We start from the raw sequence: 22,659 nt of genomic DNA on the forward strand, positions 1-22,659 counted from the left end.
GCGGACTCGGGGAGGGGCGGGGTTGTTGTGGACCGGGGAGGGGCGGGGTTGGTGCGGACTCGGGGAGGGGCGGGGTTGGTGTTGGCTCTGGGAGGGGCGGGGTTGGTGTGGACTCGGGGAGGGGCGGGGTTGGTGTGGACTCGGGGAGGGGCGGGGTTGGTGTTGGCTCGGGGAGGGGCGGGGTTGGTGTGGACTCGGGGAGGGGCGGGGTTGGTGTGGACTCGGGGAGGGGCGGGGTTGGTGTGGACTCGGGGAGGGGCGGGGTTGGTGTTGGCTCGGGGAGGGGCGGGGTTGGTGTGGACCGGGGAGGGGCGGGGTTGGTGTGGGCTCGGGGAGGGGCGGGGTCGGTGTGGACTGGGGAGGGGCGGGGTTCGTGTGGACTCGGGGAGGGGCGGGGTTCGTGATGGCTCGGGGAGGGGCGGGGTTGGTGTGGACTCGGGGAGGGGAGGGGCGGGGTTGGTGTGGACTCGGGGAGGGGAGGGGCGGGGTTCGTGAGGGCTCGGGGAGGGGCGGGGTTCGTAAGGAGTTGGAAATGGGTCAAAATGATTGGGGGAGCGGAGGGGGACGAGATGGTGCGGGGAGGCGTAACGGAATCATGAGGGGGCGGGGCCTTGAGGGTTTTGGCAAGGGGCGGGTCCAGGGCGGCTGGTGGTGAGGAGGGCTGGGCGGGGCCGCGGTTGGAAAGACTCGGGTCGACTCGGCGGGGCTCGGGAAGACTCGGGTCGACTCGGCGGAGTTCGGGAAGACTCGGGTCCTGGGAGCCGCCAGTGTCGCTGAGACGGTAGAGAGAGTGTGTCGGAGGCAGCCGCTGTGGGAATCGCTGCTCGGAGCCGCATTGTGTTCAGTCGTTTTCAATGACCGAGCTGGTTACTGTGAGTATGGCCGGGACTGTGGCCGCGGAATTGGGACGGGGGCGGAGCAGTTTGTCCGGAGCCTCACGCGCTCTGTGTGGGTGCCGGGCAGTCGGTCCGAGGACGCGGCCCTAAGTTACCGGCTCCCGCTGCCCCCAGGAGCTGAGTCCCCGGGGGGGGGGGATGAGTGTCCTGGGGCCGGGTGAGGGAGGGAGAGGCTGCAGGCGAGCGCGGCCAGAAGGACACGCGAGGCAACGGGCTCCATACAACAGGTCGGGGCAGGCCGCTGGAGGTGATCCCTGCATTGTGAATGAGTAATCACAAGCTGCGGCTTTGGCCACGGAGAAGGAAAAGGATGTGGGTTAGTTAGTGCTCAAGCAATTTTTGTGGCTGGCGAGAGGAAGGAGAGTCGAGGAGGAGTTGAGAAGAGACTTGAGCTGGGGACACTGAGTAACTCAGAGGAAAAACAGAACGTGCTGGAAAACATCAGGTGTGGCATCATCTGTGGAGAGAGCAACAGAGTTAATGTGTCGAGTCCAATATGGTTCTTCGGACGAGATCAGACATATGGGGATGGAAGCTCTCTGGGTATAGTGTCAATGCATGCTTGGCAGGAATTGATGACTTTGGATCTATGGTCCCCAAAGCTTTTCACCCCCAGGATTTACCTCCCATCGTGCCTGAGTCCAATTGATAGTGTTTTCCAAGATTACTGAACTCTATTATTGTTGTACAGTTCGGCTATTAGGATGGTAGGAGGGGAATTGCTAGTTGCCCATGTGCCTGGGGGGGACCGCATGTGTGTGATTTCTGTATTGGGGAGAAGAGCTTGAAGTCTTTCTGAGCAGGAAGTATATGTATGGTGAGGCTGAGTGGAGAGGAAGAGAGATTCACACATGGCCTGGGTGGGTTTCCTCTATACTTGGTGTAATAAAATTGTAAGTATGTTTTTAAAGAGTTGGTTTATAATTTTGCTATGTCTGTTTGTTAAGTGAGAATCTTTTACCAAAAACATCTTGATGCAAGGGATAGGAATAGAGTTTTGTATTAAAGAGTGATGGTAGGAAATAGTATAAGGTCAAGGTCAAGCTCTGAGTGAGAGCGAACAAGCATGTGACCGTGAGTTCCTGAAACATAAGTGCCAGACAAGAACATTGTAGGCAGAAGCACATTCTCCGAATGTGATCCAGAGTAGAAGGAAAATAATTTCTGGGAAATGAACAGTGTGTGTCAAGGCAAAATTTTAGCCTCGGGTAGCATGCAAGGGAAAGAACAGTTCCATGATGAGAACATGCTGATCGGGGAAAAGTTGAAAGGGTTAAGCGTTGAGAGCTGATTTGGATAAAGTGGAGGCTGAAACTAATTTTAAAGTACAATGCCATTTTAAACTTTGGGAGACATTTTACTGTATATTCCAAGGATGTAATGATGGTGTAATTTCCTGACCTTTTCTTTCACCTGTCTCAACATTATGGCGATCAAAGTATTTTTAGGCTTGAAGCTTGTTTGAACTAATGTCAGTATGATTTGTGCACTGAAATTCAATACACTTCTGTATTCTGCCTCATTGCAAAAACGTCCATTGAGAAAAGTAAATACCATTCTGACTTGCAATGTTTGAAGAGACTATGCTTTTGATGTGGGTGAAACTTGTGAGCTATATTGTGCAGTGGTTGAGTCCATTGCATTTCATGTCATTGAGCCGTATAGATCAGAAAAATCGTGAGTGCAACCTAGTGCTTCAGGTCACTCTACAGCCCCAGTTCCTTTCAGATAATGTGGCCACAGCTATTTAGCTTTGTCCAGGATTTCAAGTTGAGTGAGGCCTGCCTGCCAGAATGAATTGTTGGATGGCCTCTCTGTGAAATGGTGTGCACCTGAATCTGCAGAAATAAAGATTGCATGCAGATAAACAAGGATAACTGAGAAGTAAAAACAGGATTTTATGCGCAATCAAGGTTATTTTAGAAGTAACATAAAATGGTGTTACTTTCTCCTGAGTTAAGTTGCAGGGTGTAAACAATAGTTCCGGATGGTTGCAAAGCAATATTTTGTTAAGATGAGTTTATGGAAAGCAATCTCAAAATGCTTATGGTTTAAAAGAAAGTCTTGCATTTTTATAGCACCTTTGTTTATAGCACTCTGTTTTCAAGGAATTTATAGCTGACTACTTTGAAGAGTAGTCACAGTTCTAATCTGTATACCAAAAATACATTGGAAAAGAAAAATAAAGACAGCAATGCACTGTGTAAACTTTGTGTATTGTAAACTGAGGTGAACTTATTTAGTCTTATCAGTGAGCAATTGTATGCTGTATGATAGTGTGAAATTGCATTTGCCCAGGAAGATTAGTGAGTGAGTTTGATGTTATCAGTTTATTAAACCAAAATTTGCAGTTGCTTACCAAGAATAGTTGATAAACAGTAAATAGTTAGTAAAGAATAGTTAGTAAATAGCACGTGTTTGCATGGATTTCCTCCGGGTGCTTCGGTTTCCTCTCATAAATCCGGAAAGATGTGTTTATTAGGTGAATTGGGCATTCTGAATTCTCGCTCAGTGTACCCGAACAGGCACCGTAGAGTGGTGACTAGGGGAGTTTCACAGTAACTTCTTTGCAGTATTAATGTAAGCGAACTTGTGACACTAATAAAGATTATTATTATTAAATGAAGTCCAGTGACTCATGACTTATTAAGACTATTAGCAACATTGAATTGGGATTGTAGGTTGAGGCTGCATATTTAAAATGTTTTTAAAACTTTAATACTTGGAATCCCATTGAGTCTTGGTGTTGCAGGCTAAATTAATCCCATGGCAAATATTAAAAATGTATTTTTGGATAATGTCTAGAGACTTGGGGACTGGGAGCATACTAGTTTAAACGGCTGAACATATTGTACAAAGCAATAATTGCTTACAAGCATATCCTACCCTATGCCTGCAGAGTGTTCTAAATTCCGTTATTATACAAATTCCTTTTTGTGGGAGAAGCAGTAACCTAAAACAAATTAATACAATTACCAATCAAATTATAACAGATCACTGCACATCCTGACATTGACTGCACATACTGGTAACGTTTTGTTCTGCTTTCAACGCCTCATGATACCTGACCTGTCACATGGACATTTATTGTTTTGGGATCTCAAAATGAGCAGGTGAAGTTTCACATCATACCTTATTTTTAAATGCCCAGCAGTGTAGGGATTTTGCTGTTCCAAACTTAGAAGATCATCATAGAATTTACAGTGCAGAAGGAGGCCATTTGGCCCATCGAGTCTGCACTGGCTCTTGGAAAGAGCACCCTACCCAAGGTCCACACCTCCACCCTATCCCCATAACCCAGTAACCCCACCCAACACTAAGGCCAATTTTGGACATTAAGGCCAATTTATCATGGCCAATCCACCTAACCCGCACATCTTCGGACTGTGGGAGGAAACCGGAGCACCCGGAGGAAACCCACGCACACACGGGGAGGATGTGCAGACTCCGCACAGACAGTGACCCAAGCCGGAATCGAACCTGGGACCCTGGAGCTGTGAAGCAATTGTGCTATCCACAAAGCTACCGTGCTGCCCAAACTTGTCTAAAGACAATTCTTTAGACACTTGTCTAAAGAGTACAACCTGAGATATGACACTGGGGTGAAGAACCAATTCTAAACTGGCCAATGATTGAGATAGCATTGGGGAACCACTGATGTTGAATTAAGAACATCACCACCAAAACAAACTGAGTGAGCGAATATTGGCATCAGCAGTCTGAGTAATCTCAGGGAGAAAACTGGTCCAATGAAGTTTTTTTTAAATTTGCTAAATTTATTTGAACAAATCAACTTAGAAATTCATTGCATTTTAGCAAACTTTAGAACATGTAAACATACTTGCTATGTTTCTGAAACAGGTATAAATACATTTGTTTAACTTTAGTAATCAAGGTAATTACGAAAGAACAACAAATACCACGTCATAACCAATTGAGGCAGGTTACTGGGAGCATAATGACACTCATTATTTAAACTTTGCAAAACCTTAGCTATCTGGTGTCACCAAACTAAGTAACAATCATGACACAGTAGATTAGTGGACTAAGTACCATTAGTATCGGCTCATTTAAACTTTTATGCTCTATTTTCTTCACTGCAGCATGAACATTTTACACCCATTCAAAAACAATAATCATGGCTTACGATGATCAAGTTAACTCCAGTAGGTTGTGTAAAATACCATGGTCTTTATCAATAAGAATGTACATTTGGTGAAGTTATTAAACAATGCACATGGCATAGCATGCACCAGTCATTTTTAACAATATTCAGATGCCAACACTGCAAAGTAGAAACTGGAATCTTTACCTGCAGGGCTGTCTATGGTTGAGGTTCTGACCAGACTATTTCAGTTTAATGATTTGTGTTTTTCTTTTAACAATTGTGCTTTAAACTCCTGACTGCTATCTATTAACTTTTTATTTCAAGGATTCCCATTTGTTCTTATCCAATTCAATTTTTCTTCCCTCTGCCTTAACTGTGATAAGCTGTGTGAGAGCGCGAGCATTGAGACCCTCGCACCAAGTGATTGCTATCCATCAGGTTTAAGCTGCTTTGCAAAGTCTAGTGGCCGACTACTGAATGGTATCAACTCCCACGCCACTCTTTTTGGGAAGGGGGGGCACCTTTTTTGCAGAACCAAAACTGGAGGTTAGACGAGGCCCACTTTAATTAGCAGAGGAATGGCATCTTAAGATTGATTTAAAAAAAAAAGAACAGCTGTCTAGTTTGCAGCGTCTTTCCAATGTTAATTGGCGCTAAACATCTTCCCACCATACGCAACTGTTAATTTCTTCCGGCCCACCCACCGCCCCATTGTTACGAATCAGCAATTAATGATTCTTAAAATTGTAATTTCCCTTTAAGTTATCTAAACACTTTTCTCTCTATACAATACAGGTTAAGGCCAGGTCCAATGACGTTTTAATAGTATGATTTATTTTCCTCCATGCCCACCCTGAATGTTAAGCTGTAACTGAATGATAGAGACACAGATAATAGTCTCTTTCTCCTAAGGCTGTGCCATTTATGCATCTTAGAGGCTGGAGCAAGCAGTCAACTGCCTCAGGTCTGAGGAACTCCTGTGACCAGAGTTTCTTTTATAAATTTAGAGTACCCAATTAATTTCTTCCAATTAAGGGGCAATTTAGTGTGGCCATCCACCTACCCTGCACATCGTTCGGTTGTGGGGGCGAAACCCACGCAAACACTGGGAGAATGTGCAAACTACACACGGACAGTGACCCAGGCCCGGGATTCGAACCGGGTCCTCAGCACCGTAGCCCCAGTGCTAACCACTGAGCCACCGTGCTGCCCTCCTGTGACCAGAGTTAAGAGGATAAGCTAAATACGGCACAGATGAAGCAAAATTGAGGTGAAGGTAAGGGAGCTTTGAGTGTAATATTGTTGATTTGATTTATTGTCACGTGTACTGAGGTACTGTGAAAAGTATTGTTCGGTGTACAGTGCAGACAGATCGTTCCATACATGTAAAAAGCATAGAACATACAATAAATACACAATGTAAATACATAGACACAGGCATGGGTGAAGCATACGGAGTGTAGTACTACTCAGTAGAGAAGATGTGTGGAGAGATCAGTTCAGTCCATAAGAGGGTCATTCAGCAGTCTGGTAACAGCAGGGAAGAAGCTGTTTTTGAACCTGTAACTGTTCTCCAACTTTTTTATCTCCTGTGGGTGGAAGAGGGTGGGAGGGGTCTTTGATTATGCTGACCGCTTTCCCAAGCCAGCGGGAGGTATAAACAGAGTCAAAGAATGGGAGGTGGTTTTGCGTGATGGACAGGGCTGTGTTCACGGCTCTAGGTTCTTACGGTCTGTTGGATGGGCATCCCAGGAACATCGGAACAGGAGTAAGCCATGCAGTCCCCGTGAGCCTGTCCGCCATTCCTTGAGATCATGGCTGATCTGTCACCTAATTCCATGCATATCCCTTAATGTATCATCTGGAAATTTGGATATATGACTTTCTATGCTATCATCCAAGTTATTAATAAATAATTGAGGCCCCATTAAAGATCCCTCTGGTAACCACTAGTCACCCCCTGCCAATTTGAGTAATTATCCATCATCCCCACTCTCACCTGCCACTCGACCATGTCAATAATTTGCCCTCCGTGGCTTCCACCTCAGTCTCTTGTGTGGGACTTTATCAAATGCCTTTCGTATAAATGACATCCATAGACATTCCCCTGTCCACTACCATAGTCACCTCCTCAAAAAATTCAATAAGATTAGTCAGACATGACCTCTTCATGCTGGCTCTCCCTGATCGACCAAAGTATTTCGAGTTGTTCAGTTACCACATCCCTGATTTTAGACTCCAATTTCCCCACCACAGATGTTAGGTTAACTGGTTTGTAATTCCCTGGTTTCCCTCCTCTTAAAAAGTGGAGTGACATGCAATTTTCCAATCCGGAGGGATTACTCCTGGATCGGGGGAACTCTGGAAGATTATAGGTAGGGCACCGACAATGTGCTCCTCTACTTCCTTTAACACTCTCGGAATGAAAATGTGAGATATGGGGGATTTGTCACTCTTTAGTTCCATTAATTTCCTAGTTAGTGATGTTGTACTTACATAGTCCCTGTCCTCTATTGACTATTCATTTTTTGGGGGCTTCCAGCAAGTTATCCTCCTTTTCAACTGTAAACACTGAGGCAAAGTAATTTTTCAACATATCTGCTATTTCTCTATTGTCACTGACAATATCTCAAATTTCAGCATTTAGTGTTCATTTATGTTGAAATGTACAATGTTGGGTAAGCGGCTTTGGAAATGTCCGCGCTAATGGTGCGTTACTTGTGTTCCCAGCATGACTAGGTTTGGGAGTAACAGACCTGTAACAGTAACAGATGGGCACTTCCTGCTTTAGCAGACAGTACTGCTTCTCCTCCCAATGCTTTTAATTACTCATGCTCTTTATTGAGAGGAAAATATTTTTAAAATCTATTTTGTGATGAACACCTGCAACATTAAGTGGGATATTTGCCTGCAATCCTACTGGCTAGATCTAGTAGTTCATTGGCCCTCCCTGGCCTTTGTCAGTGAACTAAATGACCTGCTAATTGCTAGTATTTCTAGGGTGGTAGGGGTATAGTTGAAACAGGAGAATTTAGAATTTGTCATATTTCAAACTCTTTAGCTTCTACTAATGTGTAACTAATGCGAAGGAAATCATCTTTCATTGCTTTGTTGTGCATTGGTTCATTTTATTACAAAGCTTCTGATTTCCTTGGAGGAAAGGGAATAATGAACTATCGAGAATGGATTTTTCAATGCAAAAAGACAACATATAAACAGAAAAATGAATAGAAGGATATGTACGGGATCTAAGATAATCCTTATCTAAATTGAAGTAATTTAATACTGTCATTCTTTAGTGGGTTAGAAGAGAACTGTGATTGTATGCTGGGACTTAAAGCAATGGAAGTAATAGCTTAATTCAATATGAGACATGGAACGTAGATCATGATTGTATATGTTCCGGGGAGAGATTATGAGTTACACAGCTCCTCATTTAACGTAGGATCAAACTTTCTGCTGAATGCTTGTGGGTTGTCAGTTTTTTTGGGGGGTTTGTATTCCAAATTAGGTTTATCCAGACGGTAGACAAAGGCTTTCTTTGGACCAATCAATTACTGAAAGATTGGTGATGTTTTTAAATGGAATTGGTAAAACCTTTGTAAATGAAATAAGTTTTAAAAGTTAAATAATGTGATGAGGTATCTAGTGGCGCGGCATTTTGTGGGAGGCAAGTGGCACTGAAAATATGTTTCAGTAATTAAAACATGATTGTGCATTTTTGATAATGGATAGTATATTATGTAATCGATAGTATATTATGTAGTGTAAGTTTCCTTCTAATAACCTATTGCATTAATTATGTTAATTATTATATGTTTGTAGTGTGTTTTCATTAGAATATAATTTGCACGAAATAGGTTCATTGTAGGAAAAACCTTGCAGCGGAGACCCAGAACAATAAAATTACCTTTTTATATGCCACGTTTTTGGCAGAGGTGCAAAGTACACCTGGTGATAACCTGGTTTCATTCTGAAGCTGGTAAATTATGAAAATTATTGGTTTCTCAAGAGTGCTGGAGAAATCAGAAACTATCCTTCTGCTCTTAATCAGACCGCATGCTATTTGCTGATGCTGGAGATGCTTTCTAATGAATCACTTGCGCTGACACTCATATGGCACTGCAATGCTGCCATTAACATTTTATGCTTGACACTAGCATAATCATAGTAGTGTTTTTATGAGGAAGATGAAAGCAACCAATTTCTTTTGTTGTTGCTATTTTGAAGCAACATGTCCCCACCCAGTTTTATCTGGTGAAGAGGTGGAAACAATTTGAACATGGGATAAATTATTCAATTAAAGGGATCATCTAGGATGCAACTTAAAGTACTGACGAATATTGAGTATTCAAAAGCCAATGGACTTCTGGTGACATCTTTGTCATGCTTGCAATTTGCAATTTTACTCTGAGACCCATGCTCACAAGCACAGCTTTAAAGAACCAAATAATATTTTGGAACCTAACCATGCACTGCTGAGATAATGAAGGCTGAGGCACCTTTGCCATTGCAGATCATTTTTAGGGAACCACGATGAAGCTGTGATATAAATATTAATTGCCTACAACTACAGTTGTAGAGTAGTTAAGGAGAAATAGCTAACTTTGGAATCTTCATCTTTCACTGGTTCAATATAATTCTGTTTGTGCATGGAGGATTTGGAACTTTACTGGGCCATCTGTTGATTGTGGCGAAAAAGGCCTTGGTGATGAAGATCGGGAGGGATCTGAACAGGAAGGAGAACCTGGGCAACACATTATCCTGATCGTCTGCACTCTCCCTGCCAGTGGGAGCGGGAGTGAGTCCCACCTCCACAGGTCCCTTGTTACTTCCACCACCGTACTGTGAGGTTCCATTCGTGGATCCGTGTGCAGTCACAAGCTATTTGGATCCCCAGGTACCAGAAATTGGTCTGGGCCAGTTTGACACCCCCCCCCCCCCCCCCCCCTCTCCTCCCCCCTTAACCCGAGAAGGTTCCAAACTCCTTCAGGAGTATCATTATTCCTTCCATGCTGGCCAGGGTATTCAAGATGTAGAGGAGCAGGTCATTCGCATACAGTGAGACTCGATGCTCTCTGTCTCCCCTTTTATTATCTCTCCACCCCTTTGCCACTCTTGAGAACGATTGCCAGTGGCTCAATTACCAGCGCAAATAGCGGGGAAAAAGGGGATCCCTGCTTGTGACTCTTTGCAACCGGAAGTATTTAGAGCTAGTGGTGTTTGCCCATATGTTCGCCAAAGAAGGGTTGTCCAGTAGTTTCACCCTCGAGGTGAACCCTGGCCCAAACCCAAGCTATTCCAATACCCCTCCATTCGACCCTTTTCTGTTTCCAAGGAGATGTTCATCTTCGGTGTTCCCTCCCCGGATGGGGTCATGATCACATTCTCAAGAGCCTGATGTTTGTTGTTAATTGCCTGTCCTTGACAAAGCCTGACTGGTCTTCTGTGATTATCTCTGGTACACAACTTTCCAGCCGCATCGCTAGGGCCTTCACAAGGATCTTGGCGTCAATATTAAGGAGTGAAATAGGTCTATATGACCCATACTCCGGCATTAAACATCCATTTTTTTTGAATGCCCTGTGACAAATATGAAATTGCTATTCCTTCATTGTCTTTAAAAAAAAAAAAAAAAAAATTTTTTTTATTGAGGTTTTCACAAAATATCAACAAAATGAAAAAGGAACCCAATGGAATTAAATACAGAACAAAATAAAACAACCTCCGTGCCCCCTCCCCCTATACATAAATAATAAATTAACACATAGCAAATATATACACCCCCTCAGATCCCCCAGTGCAAACAAACAAAAATAAAATAGACCCCCCCGGGTTGCTGCTGACCATTGTCTACCGTTCTGCCAGGAAGTCCAAGAACGGTTGCCACCGCCTGAAAAACCCTTGCACCGATCCCCTTAAGGCAAAGTTCACCCTCTCCAATTTAATAAACCCCGCTATATAGTTGATCCAGGATTCCACGCTTGGGGGCCTCGCCTCCTTCCACTGAAGAAGAATCCTTCGCTGGGCTACCAGGGACGCAAAGGCCAGAATACCGGCCTCTTTCGCCTCCTGCACTCCCGGCTCCCCTGCAACCCCAAATATTGCGAGCCCCCAGCCCGGTTTGACCCTGGATCCTACCGCCCTCGCTACGCCCTTCCAAAATTCCTCCAGCGCTGGGCATGCCCAGAACATGTGGGTGTGGTTTGCTGGGCTCCCTGAGCACCTAACACACCTGTCCTCACCCCCAAAAAACCAGCTCATCCTTGTCCCTGTCATGTGTGCCCTGTGCAGCACCTTAAACTGTATGAGGCTGAGCCTCGCGCACGAAGAGGAAGAGTTCACCCTCCCAAGGGCATCTGCCCTCGTCCCCTCCTCGATCTCCTCCCCCAACTCCTCTTCCCACTTGCCTTTCAACTCCACCACCGAGGCCTCCTCCTCCTCCTGCATCACCTGGTAAGGTACCGAGATCTTCCCCTCTCCAAACCCCCCCCCCCCCCCCCCGAGAGCACCCTGTCCTGTACTGTGCATGGCAGCAGCCGCGAGCATTCCACCACTTGCCGCCTGGGAAACGCCCTTACCTGTAAATACCTAAAGGTGTTACCCGGGGAGAGCCCATACTTCTCCTCCAGCTCACCCAGGCTCGCGAACTTCCCGTCCACAAACAGGTCCCCCAACCTTCTTATCCTGGCCCTGTGCCACCCCGAAAAACCCCCATCTATTCTCCCTGGGACAAACCGGTGGTTCCCCCGTATTGGGGTCCACACTGAGGCCCCCACTCCCCCCCCCCCCCCCCCCTTGTGCCGCCTCCACTGCCCCCAGATTTTGAGGGTAGCCTCCACCACCGGGCTCGTGGTATACTTCATTGGAGGGAGCGGCAGCGACGCCGTTGACAGTGCCTCCAGACTCGTACCCTCACAAGACGCCGGCTCCAGCCTCTTCCATGCAGCCCCCTCCATCACCCACTTGCGCACCATCGCCACATTGGCGGCCCAGTAAAGTCATCCGCATAGAGCGACACCCTATGCTCCTCCCCACCCCACACCAACCCCCTCCAGTTCCTCGACTCCCTCAGTGCCATAGCCAGGGCTTCAATCGCCAGTGCGAAGAGCAGGGGGTACAGGGGACACCCCTGCCTCGTCCCTCGATGCAACCAAAAGTACTTGGACCTCCTCTTGTTCATGGCCACACTCGTCATCAGGACCTCGTACAACAGCCTAACCCACCTGACAAACCCCTCCCCAAACCCAAACCTCTTCAGCACCTCCCACAAGTACCCCCACTCTGCCCTATCGAAGGCCTTCTCAGCGTCCATCGCCACCACTATATCCACCTCCCCCACCCTTGCCAGCATCATCATAACGTTCAGGAGCATCATCATAACGTTCAGGAGCCTCCACACATTCGCGTTCAACTGCCTCCCCTTCACGAATCCCGTCTGGTCTTCGTGGATCACCTGCGGCACACAATCCTCAATTCCCGTGGCTAAGACCTTCGCCAGCACCTTGATATCTACGTTTAACAACTGAATCGGCCTGTAAGACCCACACTGCAGGGGATCCTTGTTCCGCTTCAGGATCAAGGAGACCAGTGCCCGGGACATCGTCGGGGGCAAAGCCTCCCCCCTCCCTTGCCTCATTGAAGGTCCTAACTAGCAACGGGCCCAACAGGTCCACATACTTCTTGTAGAATTTGTCCGGGAAACCGTCCGGCCCTGGTGCCTTCCCCGCCTGCATGCTCCCTATCCCTTTGGCCAGCTCCTCCAGCCCAATCGGGGCCCCCAATCCCACCACAAGTCCCTCCTCCACCTTCGGATACCTCAATTGGTCCAGAAAGCGGCCCATCCCTCCCTCCCTCCAGTGGGGGCTCGGACCGATACAGTTCCTCATAAAAGTCCGTGAAGACCCCATTGATGCCAACCCCACTCCGCACCACACTCCTTCCCCTATCCTTAACTCCACCAATCTCCCTAGCTGCGTCCCGCTTCCGAAGCTGATGCGCCAGCATCCGACTTGCCTTTTCTCCATACTCCTAAATCGCCCCCTGGGCCTTCCTCCACTGCGCCTCCACCTTCCTGGTGGTCAACAGGTCGAATTTGGCCTGGAGGCTATGCCTCTCCCTCAACAGTCCCTCCTCAGGCACCTCTGCATACCTCCTGTCTACCCTCACCATCTCCCCCACCAGCCTCTCCCTCTGCTCTCTCCTCTCCTTGTGGGCCCAAATGGAGATCAGCTCTCCCCTAATCAGCTCTCCCCTAACCACCACCTTCAGCGCCTCCCAGACCATCCCCACTCGGACCTCCCCGTTATCGTTGGCCTCCAGGTATCTCTCTATGCTTCCTCTGACTCACTCACCTCCTCGTCCGCCAACAGCCCCACCTCCAAGCGCCACAACGGGCGCTGGTCCCTCTCCTCCCCCAGTTCTAGGTCTACCCAATGCGGGGCGTGATCCGAAATGGCTATCGCCGAGTACTCGGAATCCTCTACTCTCGCTATCAGCGCCCTACTCATAATAAAAAAGTCGATCCGGGAATAAGCCTTATGAACATGCGAGAAGAATGAAAATTCCCTCGCTCCCGGCCTTGCAAATCTCCAAGCGTCCACCCCTCCCATCTGGTCCATAAACCCCCTCAGCACTTTAGCCGCCGCCGGCTTCCTACCCATCCTAGACCTGGAGCGATCCAGTGCCGGATCCATCACCGTGTTAAAGTCTCTCTCTCCCCCACCCCACCCCCATTATCAGGCCCCCCACATCCAAGTCCGGGATCGGTTGTCGTCCTCTTTGTCGGAGATCTTTTGTCGGACCTCGCAGATCGCCACCCCCCTGGGCCGTCTGGGTCTCCAGCAGCTTGACGATAGAAGCTTTCATCGGCTCCAGCAGGTCCGCTTTGAGCTCCCTGAAGCAGCGCTGGATAACCTCCTGCTGCTCCTGCGCCCACTGCATCCACGCTGCCTGGTCCCCGCCCGCCGCCATCTTGCTCTTCTTCCCTCGCACTTTCTTTGGGTTCACCACCATTTTTTTAGTCGCCCCGCTCCTGGTCCAAGCCATACACTGTCGGGGGAATATTGCAATCTTCCCACGCTGGGAAATGTCTCAAAAACCCGGTTGGGGGCCCTGAAAAGAGCCCAAAAGTCCGTTCCAAGCGGGAGCTGCCGAACGTGCGACTTAGCTCTACATAGCCACAACCGGAAGTCTCGGCATTAAACATCCATGATCATAATGAAAATGTTCTCAATTAATCGCTTGCATATAGATAAGTAATAATTTACATGGCCCTATAAACATTCTTGTAAATAAACCTTTGTGTTCGGCCTTGACTCCCATCGCACCACTTGACACCAATTAACAAATGCATTGCAGGTGGATAAGCAAACCTGATGAGTTAAAGGTCTATAAAAATAGCATCAACTTAAGTTCATAAACAAGGCTGTGCTGGAAGCTGCTCAAGTCTTTTGTATATTCTAGTTTCTACTTTGTTGGGACACTGTTTTTGACCAAACACTAGCTATTGTTCAGGCTGTCCTCGAGGGTTTATGACCTGTTATGGAGCTCTGTTTACTGTGTGTTTAATTTCATTCCTATCATTTAACATATTTGATGTTGTAAATATATTAAATGTATATTTTTACACTAACATCGGAATTAAGTTGTCTTTAACTAATTGGATAACTTTGTTAGTAATAGAAACCAAAAATGCTGGAAATGCACAGCATTTGTGGAGAGAGAATCAATCCCAGTTAACTTTCATAACTGGGAATAGTTCAGAGATGTAATGGGATCTAGGCAAGTGAATGGGTGAAGAATGAGAAAAGGGATGAAAATAGATGTCTGCTGTAGGCAGCAGATTAACTGATGAGGGTTGATGGTGCAAGGCCAAAGGGAGTGGTAATGGGGCAAATAGAGGAACAAAAGATGTGTCTGGAGGTCTTATTGGCAGAATCAACTTCATCCTAAAGGAAAAGAGAGAAACAAGAGAAGGAAAATGCAGAGTTGGTGGCTACATGCAAGAGTGCAAAGGTGGCAATAATTTCTCTATGAGGCAGCTACAATGAAGAGCGAGTGTAACAGTGATATTGGATTCTTACTTGCGTAAGAAGTCAGGATGTAGTCGACTGTACAAGGGCTTTTTACTCCCCCAGATTGATTGGTAGCCTCGGAGGTAACAAGATCGCAATTTTCTGGTGCTGTTACACATGGGGAATTGAGGCTTGAATGTGATCTTCAGTTGGCGTGAGGAATATATGAGGGAGTGTGTGCAAATAAAAAGTTACCAATAAAAACCTTTATTAATCTGACTGCTGTGGACTAAGTTCTTGCCGAATATGACTGTTATGGAGAGGCTGTTATCTTATAAATGTTGATTTTTTTTTTTCCTTTATTCTTTCATGGGATGTGGGCATCGCTGGCTGGGTCAGCATTTATTGCCCATCGTTGGGGACATTTTAAGAATCAACCGCAATGCTGTGCATCTGGAGTCACACGTACACATGACCGATTTCCTTCCCTAAAGGACATTAGTGAACCAGATGGGTTTTTACAACAATCAACAATGGTTTCATGGTCATCATTAGATTTTTAATTCCAGATTTTTATTGAATTCCAATTTCACGGTCTGCCCTGATGGGATTCAAACCTTGATCTCTGGATTATTAGTCCAGTGACAAAATACCACTATGCCACTGCTTCCCCACACGGGTGAAACCCTGTGGAGGATGGATCTTTGTCCTAATGAGTTTAGATTCAAAAAAGGATTTTTTAAATGAAATTAAGGGAGATGGAGTTTTGTGAGGAACTATTTCTAACAAAGATAATATCAAGTGATTTTGCTTTAGAGTTGAGAGAACTTTGGGCGTACAAGTTTAATGGTGCTGAGATGTACCACTAATATAGATTGTGCACTCTTTATAATTATATTGGAGGAACCATGATCTAATTAAAGCATAAAATTCAGTTTGCTGCCTGGCATTGTTAGTTTAACATTATAACAAAGGGTACATCCATTTTAGATTTTTAAAAGATTATCTTTGGCGATTTTAGAAGTTGCATCTCCATCTGTTTAGAATGTTGCATTCTTTGTTTGTTACCCCCTCTTTATTCAGGACCACATGTAGCTGTTGGCTGCTAGCAGGACTAGTAATTAACCAGCCACTGGTTTGTTTATATAACAAGATTTGTGATTGAAAACTGAGTCTAATTGATCAGAGATTAAATGGCAAACTGTATACAGTAGCTGTGATTTAGGGACAATAATGAGCTTTGGCATCTTCAAAAAGGTATGAGAATGAAGGTGACAATGTTACTCTTATCATTCTGTCAGGTATGTGCTGAGTTTGAGATCAGCTTTATACTTGATAGGACAGTATGTGCTGAGTTTGAGATCAGCTTTATACTTGATAGGACAGAAAGACATTTTAAAAGTAAAAAGTAGAATCTAAGTTAATTCTAATGTTCCCATGATGGAATGCTATCACAGCTTCAGTGAACAATACATAAGGCCCATATATGAAAATGTTGGGCTTGGTTATTATTAGTTGATTCATAAAAGGCTATAATTATGGTAAAGTAGGATAATCATGGATTTGTTCTTAAACAAGGCAAAACAAAAAAAAAACACTTGCGAACTAAGGTATAGCAGAGATCTCTTTTTTTAAGGCAATCAACTGAACTTTGTCATTGAGCAAATTTCAGAGTTGATGCAGATAGACTACAACAATGACACAACATGTCTTTGAAGCTTTTTTCTTTAAATGCATAAGATGACCTAGTTTGGGAAATGTTAGTACTTAATACTTTTATGTTCCAAATCTGACTAGATGTTTATAGTTTACGAGCTGGTTCCTGTCATTTAAAAACAAAATTCCATGAAATATCATCGCACCTAATTACATTTATTTTGGATTCCCTCATTCCGTGCTTGTTTGTTGGCATTAAGTCAGTACCACTGAAATGTGCAGACTGGAAATCGGACCATGTGAATTGTGTGCTTTATTTTACATTTTCTGAGTTCGTGGATTTTATTTGGAAGTAAAACTTAGGGATTGAATTCCTGTGGGGTTTTCAGCAGAAAGATCCATGGAAATGCCACAGAGGCTGCAACATTTTCCAAGCCAATCAGTTTAACTTCAGCAGTGGGAAAACTTTTAGAAGCAGTAATCTGGTCAAAATTAAGACGCTTGGACGAGTGCGCATTAGTTAAAAAAACCAGGGATTTACAATCTCCAGAGAGACCGATAACTTTTGAAAAAAATATCTGAATTCCCAGTGACGATTAAAATAAATTGTACAAAATTTCAAATCTTAAGACATTTTACCATAACAAGCAAGGTGAAATCAACATAATTTAAACATTATGTAGGAGGCAACTAATAGTCTAATCTACAGAAAAGATACCCCTTATTAATGTTTTAGCATGATGCTTCCCTTAATTCTCAGAGAATTTCCAAGCCAGGAAGGACCACTGTGGTGGCTTCTGGTAAATCTTCTGGAGTCTGTAAATTGTCACAGGGAACATCTGTTTGACCAGAGACCATTGTCACTCCAGCAATCAGCCTGGAAGCTTGCTGAGGACTTGCAGCTTTCCCAACTCAGTTGACAATACCAGCTGCAGTCTTTTGACTCTGTGAGACCTTCCTCTGTGTTCAGAAACTGGAGAGACTGTCCACAGTTTGTCCACAGTCAGCCCAGCTGTTGCCTTTATTTTTAGGTGTGTGAACATATTGCTTCTTCCCAGCAAGTTTTAACCTCAGCCCCCGCCCCTGTCCCCATAGTAATTAAGCCACCCACGCTTTTTATCAGGCTTAATTCAAAGCAGATCACATGGCCTTTCATTCCTCCATTTTATCTGAAATTGAAGAGACTCCAAAACATCATCTTTTCGAACCTCACATTCATATCAGTTTCATTAACGTGAGTGAATATTTTGAGGTAGCAGGTGAGGATAATGTGGGTTTGCATCCACACTTCCACAAGGTATTTGATAAAGTGCCACATAATAGGCCTGCCAGCAAATTTGGAGCACATGGAATAAATGAGAGAACTGGCAACATGGATGTGAAAGTGGCTGAGTGACAGGAAGCAGATCAGTGAATGGTTGTTTTTAGTCTGGGGGAAATGTCACCCGGCATGCTGATGTTATCTACGAAGGTATCCCAACTTGGAACACCGGTTTGTGGGGATATATTGTTTTATTTTGGTGTCAGGAGACAAGTGAAACCCCCAGTGAGAATAAACAGCCCAGTCATCATGTAACAAGTATTAAAGACCATTTATTAAAGTAAAGAAAATACAAATACACATGAACAGGACTACTCTACTCTCAGACAATTACAGAATATGGATTACTGAACACAGTTTATATACAACGTACCCCTTATTTCAAAATATTCCTGTGATACTTGAACTCCGTAAGACTTCCACTGTTCACCAAACAACACCCACATTAAATAATCAGCTGTAGTTACCCCGCAATACAGGGATGATATTGAAGTCTGGGAAACGTCTTTTCGTGGTCCAGTGGAGATATTTAAAGCTACCATTAAAAGGTTTTCTACACTGCCTTGGATCTGAGACTTTGAGGCTTGTTTGATGTAAACTAGCATTTCGGCTGCTAGCTGGAAATTTCCTTGTCTGCTTCCTGAGCCTGCCTGACTTCTGATATCTAGCCAATTATATCTTTATTCCTCTTTGATTATGCCTTCTGTGTATTTGGTTGTCTGGCCCGATCAATGTCCTTGACTATACATTAACATGTATACCTCATGGATGTTCCCAATCATCTATAAGCTGTTTTTCCTCTTAAGTCATTTGATTCTTATCTAAACTGTTTTCTAAACTCTTTACTGGCTACTGCTGTCTCGAGGCAGATTTCTGCCTGCATCCTATTATGTTTTATTAAACTCTTTTTACTGCTGTTGGGAGAATCAGTGTTCCCTAAAGGTAATGACCACTGTTTTTCATGATGTTTATTAATGACCTAGACTTGGGTGTGTAGGGCACAATTAAAAAATTTGCAGAGGAGGCAAATCTTGGAAGTAATCAGAACTGTGAGGAAGATGAATGATGGGCTTCAGAATGTGGGGATGACGGCGCTGTACTGGGGTGGGCACAGTAAGAAGTCTCTCAACACCAGGTTAAAGTCCAACAGGTTTATTTGAAATCACCTGATGAAGGATCAGTGCTCCGAAAGCTTGTGATTTCAAATAAACTTGTTGGACTTTAACCTGGTGTTGAGAGACTTCTTACTGGACTTTATTTTTTAAAATACATTTAGAGTACCCAATTCTTTTCTTCCAATTAAGTGACAATTTAGCATGGCCAATCCATCTACCCTGCACATCTTTGCATTGTGGGGGTGAGACTCGCACAGACATGGGGGGAATGTGCAAACTCCACATGGGATTGAACCCGAGTCCTCAGTGCCGTGAGGTAGCAGTGCTAACCACTGCGCCACCGTGTCATCTATTCTTACTGGACTTCATAAGGGCACAGGCAGACTGGTGGCATGGGTGGGCAAGTGGCAGATGATATTTAACCACAGTCAACAACTTAGTTATACAACGTCTACAGTGTAATGAAATGTCCCAAGGTGTTTCACAAGAGCATTATAAATCAAAGTATGACACGGAGCCAAATGCCTGGTCGGAGGTAAGCTTTTAGAAGTGTCTTAATGGAGGAACACGAGGCAGAGAGGTTTAGGGAGACAATCACCAACCTTGGGACCTAGGCGACTGAAGGCATAGCCACCAATGGTGGGACAATTACGATTATTCTTGAATCTCAAGGTCAGAAGTGGGGATGTTTGCAGATCACTGGACAGTGTTCAGCACCATTTGTGACTCCTCCAATACTGAAACAGTTCATGTCTAAATGCAGCAAAACCTGGACAATATCCAGGCTTGGGCTGACAAGTGGTGAGTTAAATTTGCACCACACAAGCGTCAGGCAATTACCATTTCCATCAAGAGGGGATCTAACCATTGCCATTTGATACTTAATGGCATTACCAGCATTACCTCACTTATCAACATCCTAGAAACTGAATTGGACTGGCCATATAAATTATGTGGCTACCAGAGCAGGTCAAAGGCTAGGAATTGTGCAGTGAGTAACTCCCCTGACTCCCCATAGCCTGTCCACCATCTACAAGGCACAAGTCAGGAGTGTAATGGAATACCCTCCACTTATCTGGATGAGTGCAGCTCCAACAACGCTCAAGAAGCTTGACACCATCCAGGACAAGGCAACCCACCTGATTGTTGTCCCTTCAACAAACATTCAATCCCTCCATCACCAACGAACAGTGACAGCTGTGTGCCCCATCTACAAGATGAGCTGCAGGAGCACACCAAGGTTCCTTAGACAGCACCTTCCACATCCATGACCACTACCTTCCAGAAGGACAAGAGCAGCGGCTACCTGGGAACCCTACCACCTGGAAGCTCCTCTCCAAGTGACTCACAACACCAATGTAGAAATATATTGCCATTCCTTCAGTGTTGCTGGGTCAAAAACCCTGACATTCTCTCCCTAACAGCACTGTCGGTGTACGTACACCTCGGGGACTACAACAATTCAAGAAGGCAACACCTGAAGGGCAATAAATGCTGGTCGAGCCAGCGATGCCCACATTCCGTAAATTAATTAAAAAATTTGGGTGCATAAGAGGCTGCAATTAGACGAGCGCAAGTATCTTGGGTTGTGGGGCTTCAGCAGCTTACAGAGATAGGGAGGGGAAAGATACAGGAGGGATTCAAAACAAAGTTTGTGGATTTTAAAACCAAGAATTTGCTCGACTGGGAGCCAGTGTATGTCAGTGATCACAGTGGTGATGGGGAAAGGGACTTTGAGTTAAGGCCAGGCAACAAAGTTTTGGCAGACCTCTAGTCCATGGAAGGTACAAAGTGGCCAATCAGTTGGAATGGCCAAGTGTAGAGGTGATAAAAGCATGAATGAGGGTTTCAGTAGCAGACAAGCTGAGGGTGGCAAAGTTGAGAAATGTTACCAAGGTGGAATTAAGCAGTGTTCGTGATGAATATGAGGTCAGAAACTCATCTGGGGATCAGATATGACTTCAAGGTTGAGAACAAGGTGGATTTAATCTCAGACTGCTGCCAGGCAGGGGGTTGGAGTTGGTCACTCGGGATGGACTTTGGAGTGTGACCTAAAAATAATGGCCTCTGTCTGTATCCAGTACTGGAAGTCCGATTAACAGTCTGATAATTTAGCAACAATAGCATAGTCACGGGAGATGATGGTGAGATACAGCTGGTGCCATCAGTGTACCTGTGAAAACTAGCACCTTGCCTTCAGATAATGTTGCCACGGGGCAGCATGTAGATGGGAAACAGGAAGGGACCAAAATAGGCACCTTGGGGAACAAGTGAAGTGATACATAAGAGCATGCGTATTAGGAGCAGAAGTAATAAGAAGTAGTACGTAGGCAATTCAGCCTCCGTGTCTGCTGCGCCACCATTCAATCAGATCATGGTTGATCTCTTCCAGGCCTCAAATCCACCTCCCTGCATGTTCCCCATATCTCTAACCTGTTTTTTAAAAAATCAGTTTAATGATTCGGACTCATTCTGGTATATTTTAGTATGAACAATGATTGAGAGGGAATATAAAATTAAGGGGGAGGGGGTTGCAAGAGCAGAGACCTGGGGTTTTTGTGCACACATTATCAAAGAAGGTAGGGTAGGTTGAGAAAGCAGTTAAAAAGGCATATGGGATCCTAGACTTTATAAAGCAAGGATGTTTTGACTTTTATTAATCACTAGTTTTACCTCAGTTGGAGACATCGAAGCACGGTAGCACAGTGGTTAGCACAGTTGCTTCACAGCTCTGAAGTCCCAGATTCGATTCTCGGCTTGGGTCACTGTCTGTGGAGTCTGCATGTTCTTCCCGTGTCTGCGTGGGTTTCCTCCCGGGTGCTCTGGTTTCTTCCCACAGTCCAAAGATGTGCAGGTTAGGTGGATTGGCCATGCCAAATTGCCCTTAGTGTCCAAAAAGGTTGGGTGGGGTTACTGGGTTACGGGGATAGGTTGGAAGTGTGGGCTTAAATGGGCTGCTCTTTCCAAGGGCTGGTGCAGACTAGATGGGCCAAAGACTAGATGTGCACGAGAGTCTATGAAATATGAAATTAAGGGCTGTCCTGGACAGCAATAAGCTGTGTGCAGGATTTTGTAAAACAACTCGCCTTTGCGACACACTTTTTTTGTACTTTTCAGGAGTGTTGTCAAACAAAAATGATCAAAAGGACAATAACCAGTGCTAACTCATTTGAGATTAGTTGTCTTTTTTGTCTTAGCTTTTTTTCACATCCTACAAGTGCTGATTCTTGCTAAAGAGACATCTCCCAGCTGTGAACTTCTCTTTGATGCCTTCCTCATTTGATTATTCATCGCCCATACGCAGAGGGTTGGTCGGCTTTTAGACAGTGGAAGGAGAAATACAGCTGAGCCTAATCTGACATTGACACGTACACACTTTCCATCAGAGCTCTCTGAATAAACAGAAAGAAACCCTGACCAGCTTCTCTTTGTTGTCCTTACCAAGGGCATTGGCCAACTATAGTCACCTTGGTAGGTTAATTTGACATTGATGGGTATTGAACCAGAGACCTTCTGGTCTGTATAGTTTAATATTATACCAGACTTG

At 45.0% G+C, this 22,659-nt stretch overlaps 1 protein-coding gene across 1 annotated transcript in view; it reads left to right on the plus strand.

Moving 5' to 3' along the window:
* Positions 1-698: 698 nt before the first annotated feature.
* The window catches only part of LOC140418602 (protein tyrosine phosphatase type IVA 2), a 133,506-nt gene continuing 111,545 nt past the window's right edge, over positions 699-22,659 (plus strand). Inside the window, exon 1 of the mRNA XM_072502133.1 lies at positions 699-872. The gene's annotated coding sequence lies outside the window, so the exon portion shown is untranslated. The remainder of the gene's footprint in view (positions 873-22,659) is intronic.

The sequence above is a fragment of the Scyliorhinus torazame genome, chromosome 1 (genome assembly GCF_047496885.1).
Source record: "Scyliorhinus torazame isolate Kashiwa2021f chromosome 1, sScyTor2.1, whole genome shotgun sequence".
In the NCBI taxonomy this organism is placed as follows: domain Eukaryota; kingdom Metazoa; phylum Chordata; class Chondrichthyes; order Carcharhiniformes; family Scyliorhinidae; genus Scyliorhinus; species Scyliorhinus torazame.